Genomic DNA, 18,489 nt, shown 5'->3' with positions numbered 1-18,489 from the left:
ACATGGGTTGCTCAAAAGCTGAGGCATTATCTCCAAGCCCACACTACATTCCTCATAAGCAGGTTGGATCCCTTGAAATATATATTTCAGAAACCAATGCCTACTGGGAGACTGGCTAAATGGCAAATCTTGCTTACGGAGTTCGACATAGTTTATATCACTCGCACGGCAATGAAAGCCCAGGCGTTAGCAGATCATTTGGCCGAAAACCCGGTCGATGAGGAATACCAGCCATTGGATACCTATTTTCCAGATGAAGAGGTAAACACCGTAGAAGCGATCTCGGAGGAAGCTCATGTTTGGAAGATGTTCTTTGACGGAGCCGTGAATGCCAAGGGTATAGGGATCGGGGCAATTTTGATCTCACCTGCCGGTCAGCATTATCCCGCCACAGCTAGACTTCGTTTCTTCTGCACAAATAATACAGCTGAATATGAAGCCTGCATTATGGGCATACATATGGCAATCGATCAGGATGTCAAAGACTTACTGATTATGGGAGACTCTGACCTGATCATCCGGCAAGTTCAAGGCGAATGGGAAACTCGGGATGTCAAACTTATCCCATACCGACAACATGTGGAGGACCTCAGCAAGCGCTTTAACTCAATAGAATTCAGGTATATTCCGAGGTTTCACAATGAACTGGCAGATGCACTTGCTACTCTGGCTTCTATGCTACCCTACCCGGGCAACGCCCACGTCGATCCTTTGGAAATCCAAATCAAGGAAAGACACGGTTACTGCAGTGTAATCGAGGCGGGATCAAATACGCAGCCTTGGTACCATGACATCAAGAAATTCTTGAAGACACAAGAATACCCCGAGCATGCAACTGGAGATCAAAAGAGGACCATTAGGCGACATGCAAGTGGTTTCTTTTTGAGCAGTGAATTGTTATATAAGAGGACTCCGGACCTCAATCTCTTAAGATGTGTCGATATCGAGGAAGCGAGAAAGATCATGCACGAAGTACACGCAGGTGTGTGTGGACCTCACATGAACGGGTATGTCTTAGCGAAGAAGATCCTTAGAGCAGGTTATTACTGGATGACCATGGAAAAGGATTGCTTTAGCTTTGTCCGGAAGTGTCATCAGTGTCAGGTGCACGGTAATTTGATTCATGCACCTCCCACAGAACTGCATCCCATGTCCGCACCTTGGCCATTTGTCGCTTGGGGCATGGACGTCATTGGACCAATTGAACCAAAGGCTTCGAATGGACACAGGTTTATACTGGTTGCCATCGATTACTTCACAAAGTGGGTAGAGGCTGTCACTCTCAAGTCGGTCACCAAGAAAGCTGTAGTGGATTTTGTACACTCAAATCTTATCTGTCGCTTCGGTATTCCTGCGACTATCATTACAGATAATGCAGCAAACTTGAACAGTCACTTGATGGGAGATGTGTGCGAGCAATTCAAGATAACACACAGGAATTCCACTCCTTATCGGCCAAAAGCCAATGGTGCTGTAGAAGCTGCAAATAAAAACATCAAGAAGATTTTGAGGAAAACAATACAAAGTTCCCGACAGTGGCATGAGCAGTTACCTTTTGCGTTATTGGGGTATCGCACTACGGTGCGCACATCGGTGGGAGCGACTCCTTATCTTTTGGTTTATGGAACCGAGGCCGTAATACCGGCAGAGGTAGAGATTCCTTCACTTCGAATCATTGTCGAAGCAGAAATCGAGGACAGCGAGTGGGTTAAGACTCGACTGGAGCAATTGACGTTGATTGATGAAAAGCGGATGGCCGCAGTTTGTCATGGACAGTTATACCAGCGAAGGATGGCCCGCGCCTACAACAAGAAAGTCCGCCCCCGGAATTTCGAAGTAGGACAATTGGTACTGAGGCGTATTCTGCCGCATCATGAAGAAGCAAAAGGAAAGTTTGCCCCAAATTGGAAAGGCCCATACATCGTAAGGAAAATATTGCCAAGAGGAGCATTGTATTTAGGTGATATCGAAGGAAATGACCCTGACACAGCGGTGAATGCAGATGCAGTCAAGAGGTACTACGTCTAGATCATACTCCAAGTGGTCCTGACACGTTGAAAAGGGCGAAGGTGTTTATTCCCCACTACTCCCCAAACACTACCCAATTCTCGCTACCACCTTTTGAGCCGTTAAAAAAAAAAAAAAAAAAAAAAAAAAAAAAAAAAAAAAAAAAACAAAACAAAACAAAACATTGATTGAGCCCTGAACTACGTTTGACTTGATTCCGAAAGGATACGTAGGCAGCCTCTCCCTGAGGTTCAGTCACACCACCAACAAAATCCCATTCACCCTGAAATTGAAAACCGGGGCATGTCGGACACTTGAGAAGTTTAGTATCAGCTACCTCTCTTTACCAGGTACAAGCCTTCAAATCAATTACCAAAGATAGTGGGAAACCGATAAGCATCACAAATGGAAACCTGCACACCCCGAGTTGAGAGAGAAATAAAATGAGAGAGTCTCGGCGGTGAAAACCTTCGGGCACCACGAGGCGACGGGAGTAGAGAAACCAAAATGAGAGAGCTTGTTTAGTAAAAACTCGCAAAGAGTGCTATCAAGCGATGACAGGAAGAGAAATGAGAGAGGTCAGCCAGTGAAAACCCGCAAAGGGCGCTGTTGGCCGAAAAGGAATGACGCCACCCCAAGAAGGTCTCGGCAAAGTTCCACCAGTTTTGGAATCACAGATCTGTTCTGGTTTAGGAAAACGCAAGTTCATGGAAGGTCGGACGTCCAGTCCAAAGAGCATGTCATGTCATTTAAAGCCAGCGTTATCTTCCTCAGATAAGTCTTTCTCTCCCCGAAAAGGGTATTCCTTTTCTGATTTATTTTCCCCTGCTTTGTTTCTTTTCGAATCCCTTTTGCATTTTAACCCCGAGTTCAGGACACACCGGAAAGGGTAGGTGGCATGGTTTGTTTGCACGGAATCCCGTCTCATGAAGGAAAGCACCTCATCTCGTTGATATGATTACCCAAGCATGATGAATCATGACGTTTGATGGTGTTCCGGAGTAAAGGAAAAGAGAGAAATCTTGAAATCTTCCCCAGCAAGTCCACCTTCGGACAAATCCCCACAGAGTCTCCCCCTGTATAAATCCCAACAGAGTCTTGTACAATCTCCCACAGAATCTCCCCAAATTAAAAAAAAAAAGAGAAAAAGAAAAATGGAATCTCCCCAGCACATCCCAGCGAGTTCTTTTGTAGACATCCCCAACAAGCTTGCCCCAACGAATCCTGGAAATCCCACTTTGAAATAAATCCCCAGCATGCCCATTGTACAAAAATCCACACAAAGAATCCACTTTGTAAATATTCCCCACAGAGCTTCCCTTTGTACAAATCCCCACAAAATACCTCCAGTAAAATCCCCGTTGAGAACCTCCAAGCAAAACGGGACACACAAAAAAAAAAGAAAAAAAAGAGAGCCTTACGAGGCAAATCATCCCAGAATCTGGAAATACAAGCCTGAGCGGTCTAAAGGGTTTCGGCATATGAATCAAATCAATGGCGGGACTTCACAACAGAAATGAAGACGCAACAAAGCAACCGGGAACGATCGAGGTCACCAAACCGACCGTCATTTCCGAACTAACAATTTTCCTTTGTTTGAAAAGTTGAAACAGGTGTAATCCAAGACAACCGTGCAAGGAGCAGGTGTCGCCCAAAGAAGAAGGTACATGGGTACAAGAAATATTTTGGCAATAAGGAATTCACTCGAAAGGTAAGTTTCCACGAAACTCCCTTGTATCTTCTACTAAAACAAGAAAATTCAAAAAAAAAAAGAGGTCGTTTAGTATTATCGAACTTTGCCCCTAGCCAATCAGCATTAGGGTTTTAAACCCTAAACTGAATTTTCCTTTAGTCAGCATTAGGGTTTTAAACCCTAAACTGAACCTTTTCCTTTCAGCCAGCATTAGAGTTTTAAACTCTAAACTGAGCTTTTCCATGCAATCAGCATTAGGGTTTTAAACCCTGAACTGAATTTTCCTTTAGTCAGCATTATGGTTTTAAACCCTAAACTGAACTTTTTCCTTTTAGCCAGCATTAGAGTTTTAAACTCTAAACTGAGCTTTTCCATGCAATCAGCATTAGGGTTTTAAACCCTAAACTGAATTTTCCTTTAGTCAAGCATTAGGGTTTTAAACCCTAAACTGAACTTTTTCCTTTCAGCCAGCATTAGAGTTTTAAACTCTAAACTGAGCTTTTCCATGCAATCAGCATTAGGGTTTTAAACCCTGAACTGAATTTTTCTTTAGTCAGCATTAGGGTTTTAAACCCTAAACTGAACTTTTTCCTTTTAGCCAGCATTAGAGTTTTAAACTCTAAACTGAGCTTTTCCATGCAATCAGCATTAGGGTTTTAAACCCTGAACTGAATTTTCCTTTAGTCAGCATTAGGGTTTTAAACCCTAAACTGAACTTTTTCCTTTTAGCCAGCATTAGAGTTTTAAACTCTAAACTGAGCTTTTCCATGCAATCAGCATTAGGGTTTTAAACCCTAAACTGAATTTTCCTTTAGTCAAGCATTAGGGTTTTAAACCCTAAACTGAACTTTTTCCTTTCAGCCAGCATTAGAGTTTTAAACTCTAAACTGAGCTTTTCCATGCAATCAGCATTAGGGTTTTAAACCCTGAACTGAATTTTCCTTTAGTCAGCATTAGGGTTTTAAACCCTAAACTGAACTTTTTCCTTTTAGCCAGCATTAGAGTTTTAAACTCTAAACTGAGCTTTTCCATGCAATCAGCATTAGGGTTTTAAACCCTGAACTGAATTTTCCTTTAGTCAGCATTAGGGTTTTAAACCCTAAACTGAACTTTTTCCTTTTAGCCAGCATTAGAGTTTTAAACTCTAAACTGAGCTTTTCCATGCAATCAGCATTAGGGTTTTAAACCCTAAACTGAATTTTCCTTTAGTCAGCATTAGGGTTTTAAACCCTAAACTGAACTTTTTCCTTTTAGCCAGCATTAGAGTTTTAAACTCTAAACTGAGCTTTTTCCATGCAATCAGCATTAGGGTTTTAAACCCTGAACTGAATTTTCCTTTAGTCAGCATTAGGGTTTTAAACCCTAAACTGAACTTTTTCCTTTTAGCCAGCATTAGAGTTTTAAACTCTAAACTGAGCTTTTCCATGCAATCAGCATTAGGGTTTTAAACCCTAAACTGAATTTTCCTTTAGTCAGCATTAGGGTTTTAAACCCTAAACTGAACTTTTTCCTTTTAGCCAGCATTAGAGTTTTAAACTCTAAACTGAGCTTTTTCCATGCAATCAGCATTAGGGTTTTAAACCCTGAACTGAATTTTCCTTTAGTCAGCATTAGGGTTTTAAACCCTAAGCTGAACTTTTTCCTTTTAGCCAGCATTAGAGTTTTAAACTCTAAACTGAGCTTTTCCATGCAATCAGCATTAGGGTTTTAAAACCCTAAACTGAATTTTCCTTTAGTCAGCATTAGGGTTTTAAACCCTAAACTGAACTTTTTCCTTTCAGCCAGCATTAGAGTTCTAAACTCTAAACTGAGCTTTTCCAGCCAATCAGCATTAGGGTTTTAAAACCCTAAACTGAATTTTCCTTTTAGTCAGCATTAGGGTTTTAAACCCTAAACTGAACTTTTTTCCTTTTAGGCAGCATTAGGGTTTTAAACCCTAAACTGAATTCTTCCTTTGTTCGGCGTAAGGGTTTTAAACCCTACACTGAACCTTTCCCCAGCTAGTCTATATTAGGGCTCCAACCCTGAACTGAGCACGCATATCCTCTTTCATCAATTTTATGAACTTCCTGGTGAATAATTAACGAAATTTTCCTAGTGAAACTGGGGCAGAAATTTTCGTTCGTTTGTTTTCTCCCGCAGGTCTGACCTCGAGCCACATGAATCGAAATGACCCACGAGATGAATCCCAGTTCGGAATCAAAAAAAAAGAGAGAAAAAAGATGTCCCGAGTTATCGGAATAAATGCAAGGAGGATTGACTCCAACGTTTAATTAAGGGCCTGAACCCTACCGATCGCGTCTCGCTCAGTATCCCAGAGTTTAAACAAGTCGCTGCAACTCGCAAGCATCAAGATTCAGATCGGAGTCTACAAGCAGAATCAGCTAAGGCCCAAGATCAAGTCGTAAAAGAATCATAGATAGGAATCTTGTAACTAGCAGTTGATATGCATATAAGTAGTTAGCTCAGTTTCCAATTTCCATTTGGTTGTAATAAGGCGGTCAACAACGTAGCAGTGGCAACAGCAGCAGCAGTAGCAGCAAGCATTGCAGTCCCATGGTAGCCCCAGCTACCAAAACTTCTCGAACTACATTGACCTGATTCCTGTTTAGCCCAGGATATGTAGGAAATCTTTGAAGCAAGATTCGGTCAGATCTTTCAAAAAAAATGCTTCATACGGAGTGGTCTATAGGCAAAAATCGCTCATACACGCTCACTTTATCTTTGCACGAAAACTCTTCGTGTTTCTGAACAAAGAGGGGCAGCTGTGAGCACGTGATTTTTGTTTCACACGACAATCGCTCCAAAAATTGGCCCTGCTGTACAATTTCGGATTTCTGTGCGGCACTTTGTTGATTTATTTATGACTTTGGCCCATTTTTATTTATTTACTTTATTAAAATAAAATTCAAAAAATATGTGTCCTGCATAATTCAAACCGTAATCCGGTCGTTAAATAGAAAATCGTGATTAGGCATTTTCGTCCGTGATTTTATTTGGTTTGACCTTACCTGTTTTGAAATATTTTAGTATGTGTGCAAATAATTGTATTTGAGTGTGTATTTAATTTTAATTTGATTTTTTGGCTTAGTTTTGTTTTAAAATAAATAAGAAAAAGAAATAAAAAAAAAAAAAAAGACCCCTTCCGGACTTGGGCCAATTTGTTAAAATTGGCCCAACAAACTCAGCCCAAACGGACAGCCCAAGCCACCAGTCCAAACAGCCCACCCCCAGGCCATGAAACGACGTAGCTTAACACCAAAACTACGTCGTTTCGATGCCAACCCATCACAACCGTTTAAACCAAGCCGATCCAACGGTCCAAGATCAATCCCCATAACCCATCAACAAACCCGACCCGTTTACACCCGGACCAAACCCAAACCCTCAACACTTGAAACGACACCGTTTCACTTAAGACCATCAGATCCAAACCGTAGATCTAGATTGATCTAACGGTTGAGATCAACCCACCCACTAACTATATAAGCCCAAATCCTTACCCTACCCCCCCTATCCAATACCCCAGCTTCGTCGTCTTCACCCAAACCCACGAACCCTAGAGCCGCCCCTGCACACCTTCACCAAAAACCCGGCGGCCTGAACGCCGATGACCTCCACTTGAACACCATGGAACCTCCTCACCACCCTGAACATAGACCTGTTAGCCGTTTGGTTCGAATCACCCCCCAGGTCCTCGAATCTTCATTTGAAGATTCGAGTCAAACTCGATCTACACGGTTTTACCCCAGCTTCACACCAGATACTCCCCAGACCCCCCTCGTGACCGAACCATACTTGGTTTGGTCCGAATCTGACCAGGGAAGCATGAATCCCAGATCTGAGTTCTGAGAACTTTGTAGTTCTTCATCGCTGGCCCATGCCAGTCCGAGCCAAAGAGATTAAGGTCTAATGGACCTTAATCGAAGTGTTTCTCATCTGAGAAACACTTCGATTAAAGTTCGTTCAGCCTTAAGAAAGGTCTGTCCAAATCCGGGTTCAAACTTTTTAACTTTTCAAGTTTAAGGTGAGTCTGCTTTCTTTCCTTTATTTGTTTTAGTCCGTGTGATTTGTTTTAAAAGACTGTTCATATTTGTTTTAATTTTATCAACTTTTGTTTGTCCACTTTGTTTGAACCTCTGTGTTTGTCTGAATCCCTCCCCTCCTATTCTGATAAGGCATGTGTATTGGTGGTATTCCGAATTTGTACTGACTAACTGATTCCTCAAAGTACAATTCTGTTTTAATCAGTATAAGTTGAGTCATGTGTCCCATACTTCTGAATGTCTGATTTTTGGCTACGATTGTGTATGTTAATGCTAATATAGTCGAGTCGACATGAGTCGTCAATTAGTTTTCAACTGTCTGAGCATAGTAAATCGATTTGCTTCTGTTAAACATTTTTGAATCAATTAAGAACCAATTTTGTTCATTTATAGCTGTTGAATTGATCAGTAATGTAAAAAAGGGATTGTTTATGTTTAAATCCTGAATTGGAAGGCATGTGCACTCGTGCACAGCATGTGCATTGGTGCACCTCATGTGCCTTGTGCACAGCCTGTTTTTCTGCATTACGAAGCTTTTAAGTTTTAAACAATCTGACAGTATATGCTGTCAGATATATTTTACTGCCCATACTTGCTTTTTGATAATAAAGTAAAAAGTTAAAGCCTGCTAAGGGAATGTCATGGGATTAATACTTAAATAGTTGAGTGGAAACTGAAAAGTAATGGGCACATGGGAGGGGTGTCTGATTAATCTAACAGGCTGTAAAAGGTTTGAGGTTGGGGTTTATAAAGAGAGGACCATCTGATATTAGGACACACACAGAGATATAGAGAGGGACAGAATTAGGATAAGAAAAAAGATAGAGAGAATCAGAACTGAAAAAAAGAAAAATACACACACTGTGAGAAGTTTTGAAAAAGAGAGCTGTAAAAGAAAATACACAGAAGGTGAGGAGTTTTGAAAGAGAGAGCTGAAATATACACTGAGAAGTATACACACACAGGCATACACAGAGAGACACAGGGGAGCCTAAACTGAAATCTTGAGAATTGAAGTTCTGGGGGAAAATAGTAAAAAAACTGGAAAAGGTCTCTTTTTCTGATAACATAAGTATAAGTTCAAAACAGCAGTCTGATATTGGATGCTTGAAAAGAAAGAAAATAGGGAAAGGTATAAACAGAAAATCAGCAATCATTTTCTGTCTTTGTTGGTCTGATTCTCAGTCTTGTTCCACCTTTTCAATCAACTCTGTTTTCTTCCAAGTATCAGCTGAGTTCATTGGTCGATTCATATTGTTCGTTTCCCCTGGATTGGTCTGTCTTGGAGTTTTGTTCCTACTGCATTTTTGCTGCTACCTGTCTACCATTTCTTGCCGGTTCTAACTGTATCTTGCACTGGGAGTTGTCCTATTTGTTCCTGCTGTTACTGCTGTTGTTTGGTGTTGCTTCTGTTGTCCTGCTGACCCCTCGCTTTCTTCTGTTGTATCCGACATCCAGGTACATACTAAGATTTTGCATCTGATGTAACAATGAAAGCATGAAATCAAAGATGTGCAGGAGTTTAATCATTCGTTTGCTGCAGTTACAGTTTTACAAACGTTATTAAGATATGTGCAATTTGTTTAGCTTGTAATTCGATAAAGAAACACTTTAGATAGCTTTGTACTTAACCATAGTTTAGTTCGTCCTAAACTGTGATTTCATTTGTTTAAGGGGTTGTCTAATGAGGAATGCATGAGTTTTCTTTAACACATAGATAATTAGGTAACTTTTAGCTGACATTCCGCATGTATAGAAAAGATTGCTTTAAGTTTTGCCAAATATGATGTTTAGTTTTATTGAACCTTTGTAGATAGCTCACAGGTTCACATTCAAATTCTATTAGTAATAGGTTCCGAAAGTTTAATTCTGCTGATTTGTTTAAATAGGCAAGTTTCAAACTTAGATCTGAAGAACGTTTATCATAAGCTTCCTTTTTTAACAGTTATATTAATCTTGTATGGTGATTTCCTCTGACAATTTAACAACGTGCTCATCTATGAAATAAGGCACTGAATAATTCACGCCTCATAAAAATCGGATAATCAAGTAAGGATCCAAAGCGGGTCAAGCATGTAATCAACACGTAATCCTTTCTTTTATTTTTAGAAACAAGCGTAGTAGAAATGTAGTCACTGTAGGATACCCTTCTAAAAATGAGATGAGCCTCGACAAACAAAAATGCACAAGCTTCGGGGCCCTCTAAGTGTATATATTAAAATATTTAGAATTCGGGACATGCCGTTTAGCGAATTTTACGGCCTTCCCAAAATAACAATACATTAGTTGCTTTAGGCGCACCTTTAATAATTTAACCTTCTTAAACACGGGTGCACATTGATGTGGCCCAAATCCACCTCAACGGAGTCAAAATATGTCGACGACCACGGGTGCATTGATTGTGACGTGGTTCGAGATGCATTTTTTACGACGTGGCGATTCTATAAAAATAAATGATAATAATAAAAGCGGTTTTAAACTTAATAAAAGCACGTAAATCATAACATGTATTTAAATCAGATATTTAGCCATTATAACAATTTAAGCGACCGTGCTAGAACCACGGGATTCGAGGGTGCCTAACACCTTCCCTCGGGTCAACAGAATTCCTTACTTAGAATTTCTGGTTTGCAGACTTCATTTGGAAAAGTCGAAAATTTCCTCGATTTGGGATTCAAGATAAACCGGTGACTTGGGACACCAAAAACCAAACCTTTCTCAAGTGGCGACTCTGAATTAAATAAATAATCCCATTTCGAATATTGTCACTTAAATTGGAAAAACTCCACCCGCGTATCTTACCCCTCGGGGCGGGGCGCGCAAAAAGGAGGTGTGACACCGGGTGTACCACGGATTGAGTGGCGAGGTTTGATTGATTATGTTCCCAGTAGGGTAATCTCATTCTTGAAGGCCCAACATATGGTTGGGAAGGGTTGTCTTTCGTATCTAACCTTTGTGAGAGATGTCGATGCAAGGACTCCCAGTGTTAATTTTGTTCCAATTGTGAGGGATTTTCCCGATGTGTTTCCTGCAGACCTATCGGGCATGCCACCAGACAGGGATATTGACTTTGGTATTGACCTGGTGCCGGGCACTCAGCCCATTTCTATTCTGTCGTATCGTATGGCACCAGCGGAGTTGAAGGAGTTAAAGGAGCAGCTTCAGGAACTCCTTGATAAGGGGTTCATTCGGCCTAATGTGTCACCTTGGGGTGCATCGGTTCTATTTATGAAGAAGAAGGATGGCACAATGAGGATGTGCATTGATTATAAGCAGTTGAACAAAGTAACAGTTAAGAACAAGTATCCTTCACCTCGCATTGATGATTTATTCAACCAGCTTCAGGGAGCGAGAGTGTTCTCCAAGATTGATCTCTGTTCGGGTTATCACCAGTTGAAGATCAGGGACTCATATATTCTTAAGATGGCTTTTAGGACCCGATATGGTCATTATGAGCTCTTGGTGATGTCTTTTGGGCTGACCAATGCCCCAACAACGTTCATGCATTTGATTAACAGCGTGTTTCGACCTTATCTCGACTCGTTTGTCATAGTCTTCATTGATGATATTCTGGTGTATTCACATAGTCAAGAGGAGCACGTGAAACATTTGAGAGTTGTGTTGCAGAGATTGAGGGAGGAGAAGCTTTATGCAAAGTTCTCCAAGTGTGAGTTTTAGCTCAATTTAGTGGCTTTCTTGGGGCACGTGGTGTCCAGTAAGGGTATTCAGGTTGATCCGAAGAAGATAGAGGCGGTTCAGAGTTGGACCAGACCGTCCTCAGCCACAATGATCCGTAACTTTCTTGGTTTGACAGGCTATTATCGCCAGTTTGTTTAGGGATTTTCATCCATCGCATCGCCCTTAACCAAGTTGACTCAGAAAGGTGTTTCATTTGTATGGTCGGATGAGTGTGAAGAGAGCTTTCAGAAACTTAAGTCAGCCTTGACCACAACTCCAGTGTTAGTTTTGCCATCAGCTTCAAGTTCATATACCGTGTATTGTGATGCTTTGAGAATTGGTATTGGTTGTGTATTGATGCAGAAGGGTAGAGTTATTGTTTATGCTTCATGTCAGTTGAAGCCCCATGAGAAGAACCGACCCATTCATGATTTGGAGTTGGTTGCCGTTGTTCACGCGTTGAAGATTTGGAGGCATTATTTGTATGGTGTGTCTTGTGAGGTGTTTACTGATCATCGTAGCCTCCAGCACTTGTTCAAGTAGAAGGATCTCAATTTGAGGCAGCGAAGATGGTTAGAGTTGCTAAAGGATTATGATATCACTATATTGTACCATCCCGGGAAGGCCAACGTGGTAGTCGATGCTTTGAGTGGAAAGGCGGTGAGTATGGAGAGTTTGGCATATATTCCATTTGGGGAGAGACCTCTTGCAGTTGATGTTCAGGACTTGGTCAATCGGTTCGTGAGGTTAGATATTTCGGAGCCCAGTCGAGTATTGGCTTGTGTGATTTCTCGGTCTTCCTTATATGACCGCATCAAAGAGCGCCAATTTGATGATCCGCATTTGCTTGTCCTTAAGGAAAGAGTTCAGCACGATGATGCCAGAGATGTGACTATTGGCGATGATGGGGTGTTGAGGTGCCCAATGTGGATGGGCTTCGGGAGTTGATTCTAGAGAAGGCCTATAGCTCGCGATATTACATTCATCCGGGTGTCGCGAAGATGTATCAGGATCTGAGACAACATTATTGGTGGAGGAGAATGAAGAAGGACATTATGGGATTTGTAGCTCGGTGTCTTAATTGTCAGCAGGTGAAATATGAGCATCAGAGACCGGGTGGCTTGTTTCAGCAGATGGATATTCCAGAGTGGAAGTGGGAGAGGATCACTATGGACTTTGTAGTTAGACTCCCACGGACTTTGAAGAAGTTCGATGCTATTTGGGTGATTGTGGATCGGCTGACCAAGTCCGCACACTTCATTCCTGTATGTACTACCTATTCTTCAGAGCGTTTGGCAGGGATCTATATCCGAGAGATTGTTCGTTTGCATGGTGTCCCAGTTTCCATCATTTCAGATAGGGGCACTTAGTTTACATTGCAGTTTTGGAGGTCTGTGCAGCGAGAGTTGGGTACTCAGGTTGAGTTGAGCACAACTTTTCACCCTCAGACGGACGGGCAGTCCGAGCGCACCATTCAGATATTGGAGGACATGTTGCGTGCTTGTGTCATTGATTTCGGAGGGTCATGGGATCAGTTTCTACCGCTTACAGAGTTTGCTTATAGCAATAGCTACCAGTCGAGTATTCAGATGGCTCCATATGAGGCTTTGTATGGGAGGCGATGTAGATCTCCCGTTGGTTAGTTTGAGCCAGGTGATGCTAGGCTATTGAGGACAGACTTGGTGCAGGATGCTTTAGAAAAGGTGAAGGTAATTCAGGAGAGGCTTCGTACAGCGCAGTCGAGAAAAAAGAGTTATGCTAACATGAAGGTTAGGTATGTGTCTATACGGTTTGTGAGAAGGTTCTGTTGAAGGTTTCTCCTATGAAGGGTGTTATGAGATTTGGGAAGAAGGGTAAATTGAGTCCTCGGTTCATTAGGCCTTTTAAGGTGTTTCGGAGGATTGGGGAGGTGACTTATGAGCTTGCTTTGCCACCCAGCTTGTCGAGTGTGCATCCGGTATTTCATGTTTCTATACTCTAGAAGTAAATTGGGGTTCCGTCTCATGTTCTGGATTTCATCACGGTACAGTTAGATGGTGATTTGACTTATGATATGGAGCCTGTAGCTATTTTGGAGCGTCAGGTTCGAAAGTTGAGATCAAAGGATATAGCTTCATTGAAAGTGCAATGGAGAGGTCGGCCTGTGGAGGAGGCTACATGGGAGACCAAGCGGGAGATGCGGAGCAGATATCCTCACCTGTTTGAGGCTTCAGGTATGTTTATTGACTCGTTCGAGGACGAACGTTTGTTTAAGATGGGGAGGATGTGATGACCCAGCCAGTAGTCTTATGAGTTACCGCTCCTTTTGCCCCATTTATGCTTCTTATTGCTTTGTTTATCGGTTCTATGTGTGATCGGGTTGGTTGGCTCGGGTTCGGAAAGGTTTTTGGTAAGGTTTGAGACACTTAGTATCTTTTGAGGAAGTTTAAGCAGGAAAAAGTCAACCGGATGTTGACTTATGTGTTAGAGGGATCGGATGTGAGTCTCGGTGGTTTGGATAGCTTCGAAAGGTGATTTAGCACTTAGGAGCATGATCGGAATGTGTTTTGGAGGTCCGGAGTAGATTTAGGCTTGAATTGGCGAAATTGGTATTTTAGCATTTTTCGGTTGATAGGTGAGATTTTAATATAGGGGTTGTAATGGAATTCAGGGAGCTGCAGTCGTTCCGTTGTGTCATTTGGGATGTGTGTGCAAAATTTCATGTCATTCGGACGTGGTTTGGTATACTTTTTGATCAAAAGCATAATTCAGAAGATTTTGGAAACTTAGGCTTGAATCTGATGTGTTTTGGTTGATTCGATGTTGTTTGAGGTGTTTTGAAGATTGGTATAAGTTTGAATGGTGGTATGTGACTTGTCTATGCTTTTGGTTGAGGTCCCGGGGGCCTCAGGGTGATTTTGGATGGTTGATGGAGAGTTTGGGAATTTGGTGAAGTTGCAGATTTTTCTGGTTCTGTTGTTTCCGTACCTGCGGATTGGGGACCGCAGGTGCGACACGACAGATGGGAAGAAAAGGGTCGTAGAAGCGGAAGAAGGCAAGGAGGGCAGGAACTGTAGAAGCGGTTAAGGAACCACACCTGCGATGACGCAGGTGCGGGTAGTGCATCGCAGATGCGGATTTTGGCCACTTAAGTGATTTGCGCAGAAGCGCACCTGGGACCGCAGGTGTGGGTCCGCAGGTGCGAGTTTGGGACCGTAGAAAAGGTTTAGCTAGGGCAGAACATATAAATTATTTCCTTCGCGACTTTTGGGTTATTCCACCATTTCTAAGTCGGTTTTTGGAGTTTTGTTTGGGCGATTTGAAGAAGGATTTCAAGGGGGTTTCATTGAGCTAAGGATTTTGGACCTAAAACTCGTTTCTATAGTATTATTTCACGGATTAGTCTTGTAATTTATGGAAATTAAGGGTTAAAATTTGGAAGAACTAGGGCCTGTAATTGGAGACCTAGAATTTAGGATCTGAGGGGTCGTTTGTGGTTGGATTTTGATGCTTTTGGTATGAATGAACCCGGGGAGTGATAATGAGTCCATTGATGTAATTTTTATCAGAATCCGAGACGTAGGCCCGGGGGTCGAGTTTGGCCAATTTCGGGATTTGTGTTGCAATTTGATTTCTTTCGAGTGGGCTTTGTTCCCTTAGCATATTTTTATGGTTTTGCACTGCTTTTGGTTAGATTTGGAGCATCCGGAGGCCGATTCGAGGGGCAAAGGCATCACGAGCTCGAGATTTGGACCGGGTAGAGGTGAGTAATGATTGTAAATGTTGTCCTGAGGGTATGAAACCCCGGATTGCACATTGTTGTGCTATATTGAGGTGACACACACGCTAGATGACGAGCGTGGGGTCGTGCACTGTTGGGGATTGTGACTTAGTCCATCCCGAATGATTATTTTTCTGCGTATTTGACTGAAAACTATTTGCATCATCATGTTTTGGGCTAAATGCCATATTTGGGTCTCGTGCCAACTATTTAACCCTTAGGTGATTTTTACTGATATTTTCTCACTATTTTGACTTTATACTTGTATTCAGTCATGCTATATTCTACTGTTTTCATAACATAGCCATGTTTACTCTGTTTTGATATTTTAAATGATATTTTGGGCTGAGCATCATGTTTTACTGTTGCTCGAGTGGCTTGCGAGATTCTGACTGAGTAAGGCCGAGGGCATATGTTGTGAAGAAACACTGATTATGATTATGAGGGCGAGGGCCTGAGATTTGTACGCCACGAGGTGGCTTGTTGATATGAGGCTGATAACCTATGTGATTATGTCACGAGATGGCTTGATATTGCGCTTGGGCCGTATGGGCCCCTCTAGGAGTCTGCACACACCCAGTAAGCGCGGGTACACATTGTGGTGTGAAAGATAGCTCGAGGGGCTGGTATTGTTCCATGTGTTGCCCGAGGGGCTGATTCTGTTGGTATTGTGCCCGAGGGGCGGTTCTTTATGTGTTTATCTTTCCTAGTTGCTTGTCATTTACTTGCTTAACTGTTAAAAAGGCATTCCAAAGAAGTTTTTAACTAAACTAAAGTGACTTTACCTATTTTCCACTATTTCATTGTTTTTACTGGCTTTTACTGCTTTTTTATAGTCTGTTGATGTGGCTTTACGTGGTTTCTTATTACTCAGTCTGCATTTATTATTATTACTCACTGAGTTGGAGTACTTACTTTACTCCCTGTACCGTGTGTGCAGATTCAGTCGCATCATGTCCTGCTTGCGAGGGTTAAGAGCTTTCCAGCATATCCTGGAGATTCACTAGGTAGCTGCCCAGCGTTCGTAGCCCAGTGCTTCTTCCTCTATCTTATTTTTCCTGTTTTTAGCTATGTAATAGTGGTGTAGACTCTTTCACACTTGTAGTGTTTATGATAGATGCTCATGACTGGTGACACCCCGATGTCGGGCGATGTCTTTTTCCGCAAACTATTTTATTTACCTTACTTTGGGATTTATTATTATGATTAAGACTTAGTTCTATTATTTAATTGTTTAAAAATGAATTGGGAATGTGTCGGCTAGCCTTGTTTTTACGAGAGGTGCCATCACGACCGGGTCTGGGTTTAGGGTCGTGACAGCTTTTGACGGTCTCTTCGTTTGATTGTTTCAATTTGATTTTCAAAGGCTGAAACATTGTTTAAAACGAATACTAGAATTGTATTTAATCAAAACGAACTAACACTATTTCATAAAATAAATAATAATAATAATTGGTACTAATGACTACTACTCATGTAAAGAATTATGATTGCATGATGTTTATTCATTAGCTACTATGAATAGATAAAAAAAAACCAATCTACTTAATCATCTTTAACCACGGATCCATCACCCATCAAGTGATTTATTTTTTCATCAGGGTGCTCAAAGAAGTCTGTCACAACCAAATGGGTGATGTCAAATGCATCGTTAGAGACAAAACTAGCTTCAGACCTTTATTCTTTAGAGATGCTTGATAAAGCTTAACCAAATATCTTGTTGTACGACAATTATTTGCCCAATACCTTTTCCACTGCAACGATAACACCTAGTTTCTGAATCCTTTGTTGTTAGCTTCTCATCTTTCCCTTTCCACTTTTGGTGGTTATTTTTCTTTGGGGCATGATTAACACCGGGAAAAATTCTTCCTTGATCACGACTACGAACAGGGCCACGACCTTTTTAATGCTTAGAATAATGGGAATACACCTCATTCACTTTGGGCAATTGAATAAACTAGTGGGTCGATTATCATGATTTCTCACGAGCAACTCATTGTTTCGTCAGCCACAAGGAGAGGAGAAGTCAACTCAGAGTACTTCTTGAAACCTTTCTCTCGATATTGTTGTTGCAAGGCATGAAATGTGTGAACGTTTTTCAAGCATGTCATAGTCAGTGATATTATCTCCATAAAGTTTCATTTGAGAAGTAATTTTGAACATCACTAGATTGTATTTAGAAACAGGCTAAAAGTCTTGGAGCCTCAGAAGAGCCCAATCATGTCGTGCTTGTGGAAGTGTAACCAACTTTAGGTTGTCATATCTTTTCTTTAAGTCATTCGACAAAATAAGTAGATTTTTGAGATTCTACTTTCAACCCTTCATCAAGGCGATGGCGCCATAAAATCAACGTCTTAACACAGTCTTGGGTACATGCTTTATTTTTATCTTTAATGGTGTCTCCAAGACCCACTGCATCTAAATGGATTTCAACATCCAACACCCATGACATATCGTTCTTGCCTAAAATTTTAAGGGCAACGAACATTCGTTTCATAATATCACTCATAGTTAAAAGAGGAGAAAAATTATACGTTAGTATTCTCAAAGAGCTTTTTGAGACAGTAGAGTCTCGTGCTGATAGCGTGAGATATAACAATAAAAGATTGTAAAGAAAAGAGAGAGAATTCTTATTGATTTTGAGATAAATTACAATGGAAAGAACCCCTCATTTATAGGGGAAAAGTGATTTATAGCATGTTTGGCCAGGCTTCTAAAATCTGCTTATTTTGAAAAGCATTTTCTCAAAAGCGCTTTCCATAAAAAGTACTTTTGGTGTTTGTATGTGGCTAATTTATTTGAAAAGTATTTTAGAGCAATAATTAATGTTTGGCCAAGCATTTAAAAAGTGTTTCTAAGGGTATATTTTTCAAAAATGCATTTCAAAAAGTGCTTTTAGAGAGAAACTATTTTTTCTGCTTCTCCAAAACTGCTTCTGCTTCAACTCAAAAGTAATTTTTTTTCCTCCAAAAGCAAACACCTTAATTTTGGCAAAAAACACTTTTAACTAAGAAAAGCACTTTTGGCCAAAAAAAGAAAAAGAAAAAAGCTTGGCCAAACATATTATTAGTTACAAAGTAACAACCTCTAAAATCTCTCTCAATGATAGACATTCACCTTAAATACAATACTATTTATGACAATTTTAAAATTAAGTAATTCCCTAATGATTATCTCACCCTCAATGTGGGATATATTAATTCCAGGATTACTAATCTCTAATTAAAAAATTCAACCAAATACAAAAGGGGTCGTTTGGTACCCCGACTAAATTATCCCGGAATATAATCTTGGGATTATAATCC

This window comes from Nicotiana sylvestris, chromosome 4, assembly GCF_000393655.2.
Source record: "Nicotiana sylvestris chromosome 4, ASM39365v2, whole genome shotgun sequence".
Taxonomy (NCBI): Eukaryota; Viridiplantae; Streptophyta; class Magnoliopsida; order Solanales; family Solanaceae; genus Nicotiana; species Nicotiana sylvestris.
Note: the sequence above shows the minus strand (reverse complement) of the source record.